Source organism: Sapajus apella, unplaced genomic scaffold (genome assembly GCF_009761245.1).
Source record: "Sapajus apella isolate SASKATOON/1434 unplaced genomic scaffold, GSC_monkey_1.0 scaffold217, whole genome shotgun sequence".
Classification (NCBI taxonomy): domain Eukaryota; kingdom Metazoa; phylum Chordata; class Mammalia; order Primates; family Cebidae; genus Sapajus; species Sapajus apella.
The window spans coordinates 96,169-105,364 of record NW_022437157.1 but is presented as its reverse complement, the minus strand read 5'-3'; the positions used below and the strand labels follow the sequence as shown (position 1 = coordinate 105,364).

Genomic DNA, 9,196 nt, shown 5'->3' with positions numbered 1-9,196 from the left:
ATTCAAAATCAGTAAGAGGAGAAAGATGGTAAAACAATCAATGGAAAGAAAATAGAATATAACTTCTGCCCATATAACTTATGTCTCATTGGAAAGAAAAGCCTAAAGGGGTCCATTGGTTTCTATTGCTTGGAGTCCTCGAGAATGGCATCACAAGTGGAATAACTATCAGCAGGGGCCATGCTTGATCACAGCAGACATTAGCGAAGGCATAGCAGGGATCTTCTGGGGTTATGGTCATGGATTTAGAGCAGAACTCAGTAAACACGAGGGCACAGGCACATACACTCATACACATGCATGCACACGGACATATGCACACACAGCGACACACGAAATTCTGCACTGTTCTAGACTGCTCCAGAGGCATCAGTCCTGGGCTGCACAGATAAACCGCTCCCCATCCACTCTGACTCCACAAGGCTCCCCTGATCCCACTAGTCACCTAGCTTGTTATCAGTGGTGTCCTTTGTGTCCCTTCTTAGCACAGGCTTGGGACCTGGGATTGCAAGATGCTGAGAGGAGATGGAAAGAAGGATGAGGGAAGCAAGGAAGAGAAAGAGGAAGAGAGGGATGGAGAGATGGAGGGAGGGTGGGAAGAAAAGAAGGGCTGCCTGAAACCAGTTACCCAAGGACAGTAGACCCAAATGACAGCAGACCCTCAGGGATGATTTGTATGGACTGTCATGAATGTCCAATGTCATTGGAACTCCAATCTTTTGTTCCCTTTCCAGTCCTCTGGGGGTCCCTGTCAGCTGCAGGTTGAATCACGGTAAATTATTGGTCTTAACCCTGGCATCTGCCTCAGAGTGGGAGGCTGCAGTGCAGTGTGGCCTCACAGTTCTTTGGGAAACTTGGCCAATCTGGTCCTTGGCCTTGCTGTGGCCTTTGGGATAAGGAAGCTATAAGAGGCTGAACAGGATCTGGGCTGTGCCTCCCTCATTTCCCATCCACCCCAGCATGTCCAGGGTTTCCTGCTGAGAGCTCTGGGCAACTCAAAAACAGGTCATAACAACAGACTTTATTGTGCTTTAATAAAAATAAGTGGGGGCTTTGAGGCCAAGGAAGAGTTCCTTTTCCCCAAGAAGAGTCTTTCTTAGGCATTGTTGAATCTATGCTGGAAGCTCTGGTCCCACCTTGGAGCCTCCTGCAGCAGGTAGCACCAGGTTTCCTGACTTTTTCTAACTACAAAATGCAACTGCCAAGAATGGCAGAGGTAGGGATCCTGCCTCCTGGACTCCATTGGCTTAGTTTTCTTCAGTCCTGTGTCCTGGAGCAGATTGTGGACCCTAGAAGCAGAGCCCCAGTGCCATCTGCTTGGGCCTCAGGACTCTGCACCATTGGTGGTCTGGTGGTGGCCACTTATCCAGCAGGATCCTGGCCATTCCTGCTTTCTTGAATGGATGAGGTTGGCGGCTGGTCTACCTGTTTCTGCCCCACCCTCACCCCACAAGGCCAGTTGTAGTTTGAGCCTGGTAACATTATCAGCTTGTCCTTGCTGAGCACACATAGGCCCCAGGTATGAATACAGTGCTCCAAGGGGGCTTGCTCTGCCTTAAGCCAAGTACTAGTTCTGGCCAGGGCCACAGGGGACTCAGTCTCTTGTGTGCTTATCTTGGCTACTGCTGGGGGCCCCAAGGCACTCCTGGTCCCCCTTCCCTTTCAGGGCTCAGGTTGTGTCTGGGCTAGGGCCCTCTGGGTCTGGGAATTGTGCCTTGAGACGGTGGTTCTGCCTTACAGCTTGGGACTGTGGATATAGGGCAAGCTGCTGGCTGGCCTGGGCTGTGGGGATGCCATGCTCACCCTTCTCTCCAGTGGCCTCCAGTGTCCAGCTTCCCCATCAGGATTGACTTTCCATGTCTAAGGTGCTGTCTGGGGCTTTGGGGCAGCTTTCCAGGTGCTGCCCTAGCTCCTTCTGGGCCATGTTAGTCACCTTCTTTGATTGGATGCAGGTACCACATTCAGGAGAGTTGTCTCTGGCCCTACCGCTGGGCTATAAGGGGGCTGAGCAGGGCTGGTATTGGGGACTCGATCAGTCCCATGGTCTTAGAGATGTCCAGGGCAAATATGGAAGTGACAGGGGCCTAGCGTCTCTGCACCAAGCTGTACTGTGAAAACCACAGGCCTCTGAGGTCCAGATCAATGGGGAGCTTTGAGAGGGAGTTCCAACGTAAGAATCACCAAGCATCCTGTGGTCTATCCTGAGCTGGGAACAGGCTGGCCACATTCTGAGTCCCCAGGGCCCCCGGAGAGCAGCCTGCTATCCTGGGCTCTGTAGAAGCTCCCGCATGTCTCTGGGCTTTGGCCTTGGGAACAGCCTAGCCAGGCGAGGGTGAGGAAAGACGAGGCTCCCGTTTTAGGAGGGCTATACCCATGGGCTGCTGGAGCTGGGATTTTGGCCCAAGGAGAACCAGACTGTCCTCTTGGGGAAGGTCTCAATTATGGGGGATGCCCACAGAGGCCTGGGTGCTGGGGGCACTTGCTCAGGTTTGGCTGAAAGGAAAGTAGATTTGGTTAGCTTCTCCACTGAGAACATCTTACTTTTGCCAGGCTGGGCCCCATGGACCTGGGTCCCTGGAGTCCTCAGGGTCCCCATGTGGTTCCCATGGTCTAATGCTGAGAAAACCCCTGCAGGCTGCTGATCCCAGGGCGAGGTGTATGTGCAGCCTGGGGTGGGGAAGCTGTTAAGGAGCCTCAAGTCACTCCTGGGTCAGCCCACCAGGGGCTGGCTCAGGCTTCCTGCCTCACACTTTTATCCCAGGGTTGCTTAATCTGGGATTTAGCTTGAATTCAGAACTCAGATGGATGGAGCCTTAACTGTTACCTACCCCCTTTGCCACCCGACATGGGGAGTTATCTCCACAGTGGTTGAGACACCCTCTATCCCTCTGGGGGACTTCCATGCCAGGGCTGGACTGTTCCCACACTCAGTTGAGCTCTCAATTCTGGCTCTGGGCCAGGGTTTCATCTATGCCCTCTCCCCAAGTGCTCTCAATGTTTCAGACACCGATTTTAGGCCCTTGGAGAGGTGCTCAGGAGTAAAGGGCCTCTGGTGCTCTCCGGGGCTGCTGGTACTCACAGGTGTGGTTGTGGGCTTGCACAGATGGGTCCCACCCCTCCAGTGTCCTTCTGGGGCTTTCATGGGTGAGAATTTTGCTCATATCCATACACCTTGTCTCTGAGGCATGTCTAGTAAATCCAAGGTCAGCTTTTGCCCTATGGCCCAGCCAGCTTGTTTTCAGAAGCTTCTTAGAGGAAGAGGGAGATGAAGGGCTGGGGGAAGGCCCAGGGAGCAGGGCTGGTGAGGTCTGGGCACCTGCCACTATTTACTGCCTCAGAGGGTGACATAAGAGGAGACCTGGTGCTGAAGGCCACCTGGGGGTGCAGGTCACAGGGCATGCTTCTCGGTTCTCCCATGGAGGCCTCATCACTATGTCCTCCTCCAGGGTCCAGGTCTAGGACAACATGTCCTGAAGGAACTCCTGCAGGCCAAACAGGAACAGCTTCAGGGGGTGTTCTAGGGACAGACTGACTATCCAGCTGTGAGGGGTCTGTGGGAGGGTCAGTTTCTGCACCTTGTTCCCATCTCTGATACCTTCCACTAGGCAGTGCTGGATCCTACTGTGGTTGTCCCAGGGGTCCGGCTATGCACAGAAAACCACAGCTGGAGGAAGGCCTGGGCAGGGAAGTGCTTACCACACTCCTGTCTTTCATCTGGGTTATGTCAGGAGTGGGTTTGGTGCCTGGGTCCACTCCCTAGCCAGCCCTCCACGCCTGGTCTGGCTCTACCTCCAGGCTAGAGCAGAGGGCCATATGGACAGTGTGGATGCTGGTTTCAGGTATCACACACAAGCCAGGGATCTGGTCTGGTTGTAGGATCCAGGGTCTGTCCTGCATGCTCTTTCTGGGTACCACTGGGCACCCAGGGACTGAATTCTGTGTGCTGTGAAGGCCACGTATGCTATAGTTGTCACCACAGACTCACCCTTCAGAAGGTAGATATCGCAGAGCCTCAGGATGAGCCTGAAGGAAGTCTGCAGGAACAGCAGGTGTGGGAGGACCTGGCCTTTCCAGCCTCAGGGCCAGTGGCTTGAGCAAGGTCCAATATAGCTCAGTCTGGACTTCCTGAGGCTCTCTCTGCTTGGGAAGAGACCCATTCCATCCCCCATAAGGCTGGTTCAGACAAGGTCTGGCAGCAATTCATGGGGGTGGACTTATCTCAGCAGGAATGCGGCCCCTGGAATAAGAGGCTTCCTGAGGGCTTGTGGCTTCTCTGGTTCCCTTGGCTCTTCTAAGGTGAGTACTGGCTCAGTCTGCCCAGAATTCCCTGGCTTCTGGTGTGTGATGCTCCCATCAGGCAGGTCCTGTCTTGAAGGCCCTGCAGGGACCTGCCTGTGCTTCCTGTTGGCTGGGGTGAGCTGGATCCTCCTCAGGAAGCCAGACCATGGGGCTAGGGGAGCTGAGCACTGTGGGGAAGGAAGATACCTGGCCTGGGGTCTCCTTATGCATCCTTATTCTATCACTGAAGCACTACAGAAAGCAGTTTAAGGTGGAAAGTTGGACGCACACAACCTTTCCTCGTCCTGACAGAAGGAACAGAAGAGTTCAGGGAGCCTTGGGCTTCCCTGAAAACCTCTGCATTCCCACGGAAGACCCTTCCCTATGAGGCAGAACACTGGTGGCTGGGGCTTCCACAATGCCTCCCTGCTGCATGGGCCCCCAGTGGACATACTTCCTTTAGCCCTGGCTCAGCCAGAGCTTGACCTGGTCCCAGCACCTCTGTTTCCTCCAGATAAGGAAAAGGAGGTCAAACTTTGAGCCCATTGAAAACCAGGTCAAGGCCTAGATGGAAGTTGGCCTCTCACCAGCCCCAGGCTTCCCCTGTCTGCCTAACCTTGTGGGACCCAGGGCCTCTGGGGAAGAGGAGGGGACTCTCCACTTACCATGTGCTTCATAAGCTCTCAGACCACTTCTAGCAAAACTTGCTCTCGATGGGCTTGGAGATTCTGTAACTTAGAACATCTTGGGATGTAGAATCCTCAGAGGCTCCTGGGGCCCTAGGAAGTCAGAGGTTACTCCTGAGATGTGAAGCCATCAGTCTGGGTAGTGGTGGTTGGGCAGCAGCGGTTGGTTAGTGGTGGTTGGGCAGCGACAGTTGGGTAGTGGTGGTTGGGCAGCAGCAGTTCTGCAGTGACAGTTGGGCAGAGGTGGTTGCTTCCAGACCAGAAGGCCTTTCACTCTCCCATCCAGTGACCCTATCATGTGTTCTTGGCCAGGAGAGGAGGGTTGGAGATGTCCCCTGGGGCCTGCCTGGAGGCATTGTTCCAGAAGAGTAGGCCTGCCTTTGAAGCAATGAGGGCAGGTGGGAGCTGGTGGGGTGACCAGGGGTGCTGGAGGGTGCTTGGCCTTCTCATGGATGTGGGGTCAGGCCAGGGGATACAGGATGGAGAGATTCTGTCATCTGGGCTTGGTCTAGCCATGGGCAGGGAAGGTGGTTGGGAGCATGGCCAGCTGGGAGGTGGAAGGACCAGCAGGGTGGTAAGAGTCATCTGCATAAGGTCAAGGCCAGAGGATTATGGCTCCAGGATATAGAAAGTGGTCACAGGGAAGCTGTGATCCCCTTTGCTGATGGGGACAAGAGGCGTCTGACTTGGGTTGTGGGAGTCCCTGACCAGCCCCAAGCTCCTGTGGGACTCTAAGGGGATGTCCTGAAGGGTCAAAATGAGTAGGGCACAGAAAGTACCTTAACTGTAAGTCACAGTTACCCAGCCACTGTGGCCATCCCCTGTCCTGGCTGTGTGATGCCTTGTGTCCACTGTGGGCTAATGTCACATGGAAGGAGTGTGTCATCTGAGAGGGCAGAGGTCACCTGGGAGAGTACCATGCATGGCAAGCCTCTCATTGGCCAGCAGCTGGGCCAGAACCCAGATGTCTTCCTCATTCTGGAACATGAGTAGGATGGTGGCTCATGCCATGATATGGCTCATGCCCCTGCAGTAGCCTACCTCCTGCAAAAGCCAAAGTCACCATGCAAAGACTTCACCAAGGCTGAGGTCACCTTGGAGGGTTGAGGTCACCTGAGAGGGCTATCACCTGAGCACACTATGTCACCAAGAGAGCAGAGTTTACCTGGCAAGGCAGTAGTCCCCTGGCAGACCTGAGGTCACTTGAGGAAGGAAACAGGTCACTTGGAAGGGAAGAGGTCACTTGGGAGAGGTAATGTCCCCTTGGAGGACTAATGTCACCTGAGAGGGCAGAGATCATCTGGGAAAGCAGAGGTCCCCTGGAAGACCTGAGTTCACCAGGGAAGGCAGAGATCACCAAGTAGGACTAATGTCACCTAGCAGCACTGAGGTAACCTGAAAAGACTAAAGTCATCTGAAAAGGCAGAGGTCACCTGGGAGAGCTGAGGTAACCTAGGAGGGTATAGTTCAATTGAGAGGGGAGAACTAATGTCACTCAGGAGGGCAGAGGAGAACTGATGTCACATGAGAAGGCAGAGGTCATCTGGGAGGCCTGTCACAGGTCCCTGGGAATTTAGGGTACAGCCTCTGTGCCACTCTCTTGACACTGTGCTTCACTTGAGCTGGTCATGCACATCTCAGCTTACAAGGAGCTACTAAAGAGACTCCTGTTTCATCCAAGCTCCTGTGTGGCTGGAAAGGGAATAGGTGAGGATTGTTAAGGCCACCCTGAACTCAACTGCAGATTCTAAGGTGGAAAGGCCACTGTCCATGCTCAGGGCAACACCCATGAACTGAATCCCCATGAAGGCTGGCTTGTGGGTACCCCATGCTGTAGTTCAGTAGCCAAGGTTCAGTACCAAGGTTCAGTAGCCAAGGTTCTGCCCTTTTTCCACCATGGCAGTCTGGGTTTGTTTCCTAAATCAAGTCCTTTCTGACTTGATATTTGTGTTACACTTGAAATATTAGAAGTTTGTCCCAGCTAAAACATGGTAATGTAACCAAAATGCAGGTTAGTCACTCATTGCTTGCAGAGTCCAGTTAACAAAAGTGACGTCTGGTATAAAGAAAGTGATTTATTTCCAAAACTAGCTTAGGGAAGAAATGCAGGTGTCCTCCATATGGCTTCACTTTTAAAAGGCAGGGGAGAAAGTGAGCAAGGATGGGGTTGTCCATGCTAGCTCCTTTGCCTTATCTACTGGGCAATCAGCTTATGATTGCTGGCATCTTTGTAGGCAGGCTGCTATCTCTTGAGACAACCCCTTAGAAAGTGATAGTTCCACAGTGGGCTTGCTTGATTTATAAATCAACTGTTAATTCTCAAGTTGACTTTCCAGTTGGAACATGTAATTAGATGAACTTGCACTGTAGGGAGAGTTTGGTTATGGGGAGAAAAAAGCATATTTGCATTTCTAAAAGCCTAAGAAGGAAGTGGGGAACTGAAGGAACAAGAAAAGGAGAGAGAGAAAAAATAATGTCTTAGAAAAATGGGGGGTACTTGGTTACAGTAATGAGATTTAAAAGGATTTTTAAAGTGCTCAGTGGTTAAAATTCAGCTTAATTAAATGCTAATATTATAAGCTGTCAAAATTTGGCAAGAGGGTTATAAAGTTATAAATGTAACTCAAAAGATAATTATCCTTGTGTAACTCTTTGAGAAATAAGGCATTTAATATTGTTGGTTTAATGAAACTGTTAATAGTGTTTATTCTAGGACCCAGAACCAAGACCTTATATCATTTGTAAAACCACTCTTTTACACCATGTTAATTATCCATGAGCTTGTCGACTTAGAACTTCTGTTATTAAATCTATACTGAATAAATGCAAGGAAGGACAGGGAGTAGTGATCAGTTAGCTGCAATTGCCCTCTGAAAACAGTTGACAATCATCCTTAGCCCACTCAAAATCACTGTACTGGATGTGAGGGTGCATTCATTCATCTGTCATTGAGTCAGAGTCTGCAAGACAGACTTCCACAGGTGGTGATCAATGTCTTAAGTGGTGACTCTGACATGATTGAGGTCTCAGGTGGTGGCCTCAATGTGATCAAGGTCTCACATTCCTCCAGACTATGACAGTTAAATCAGTTTGTTTATTAGGGTGCTCAAATTGAAACCAAGTTGTTGGTTATGTCCTTTTGCAACCACAGCCTTGTTTGATATTATTCTGCTTGAATAACTCTTTTGGCATACTCAAGCCAAATACCTGCTATTCTCCCATGTGTGGGTTCCTGTGTTCTGCTCCTTTCCCCACTGTCCATACCAGAAGGAAGCAACTAACAAGAAGCAGAAAACCTCAAAAGACTTTACCAGGCTGGAACATTCTACCTAAAAATACTCACCAGTAAGTTGGAGCTGGCCACAAAGCAGCTGGTGGTCTCATTCTCCAAAAAGTGGCTTGGGACACTGATGGAGGAGGCATCACCAGTTGGCACTGCCTGACAGCCAGGAACACCCTGGCCCAGTAACAGGGAAGGATGATGAGGCCCACTGTGGCAGCCACAAGACTAGGAGGCTGCTGATCAGGCTGTTCCAGGCCTGCGGGGGATCTGGTCAGGGTCTGCTCCTGAGCAGTTCATGCCCCTGGGGCACCATGATTCCACCAGGCTGGAGCAGGTCCCCACATCCAGATCCTTGGCGAGATGGAACTTCCCCTTCTGTCATATGATTTGATTTTTTTTTTTTTTTGCTCACTTTCAACCCTTCTCAGTGCTCCCCATGCCTACAGGAAAATGCTTGCTGAATGCATGATGCATGAATGTGTGAATAAAGCAGACTCTTGGTGGGACAGACAGGGGATGTGGTGCTAGTAATTTTTCCACCCAGGACTGGGCAGGGCTAGAGGAAGAGGAAGATATGCACAGGACTGATGTCCCATTGGACTCAACAGAGCAGTGAAAATATTGCAATGTCCACAGTGCTTGAAATAAATCACAACTTCCCTGGTCCCCAAACTCTCTATTGGCTTTACCCAGCCCAGTTGGCATCCTGAGGAGGCTCCTCCTGCCATATCCCCTAAGCCTAGCAAGAGGCCTCCTGCCTCATCCTCAGTCTGAGCTGAGACTGGCATCAGGTGAGTTCCTGGACATGCTCTTTCCTATCACCTGGCGCTGTCTGTAGCATTCCTGCATGGCAGGGCTTGAGGCCAAGGGGCTTTCTCACCCAAGTACAACAGACATCCTCACAACAGCCTCTGCCATATGGTGACAGCAGGAGGATTGGCATGCTTTC

General features: G+C 51.5%; 1 long non-coding RNA gene across 1 annotated transcript; it reads right to left on the bottom strand.

The window, feature by feature from the left end:
- Window positions 1–1,009: 1,009 nt before the first annotated feature.
- On the bottom strand, window positions 1,010–5,121 carry LOC116544466. Its single transcript, XR_004265922.1, has 4 exons — window positions 4,944–5,121; window positions 4,486–4,583; window positions 3,376–3,482; window positions 1,010–2,493 (listed from the first exon to the last, which is right to left on the bottom strand). It is a non-coding gene; the product is annotated as an uncharacterized LOC116544466 (long non-coding RNA).
- Window positions 5,122–9,196: the final 4,075 nt, after the last annotated feature.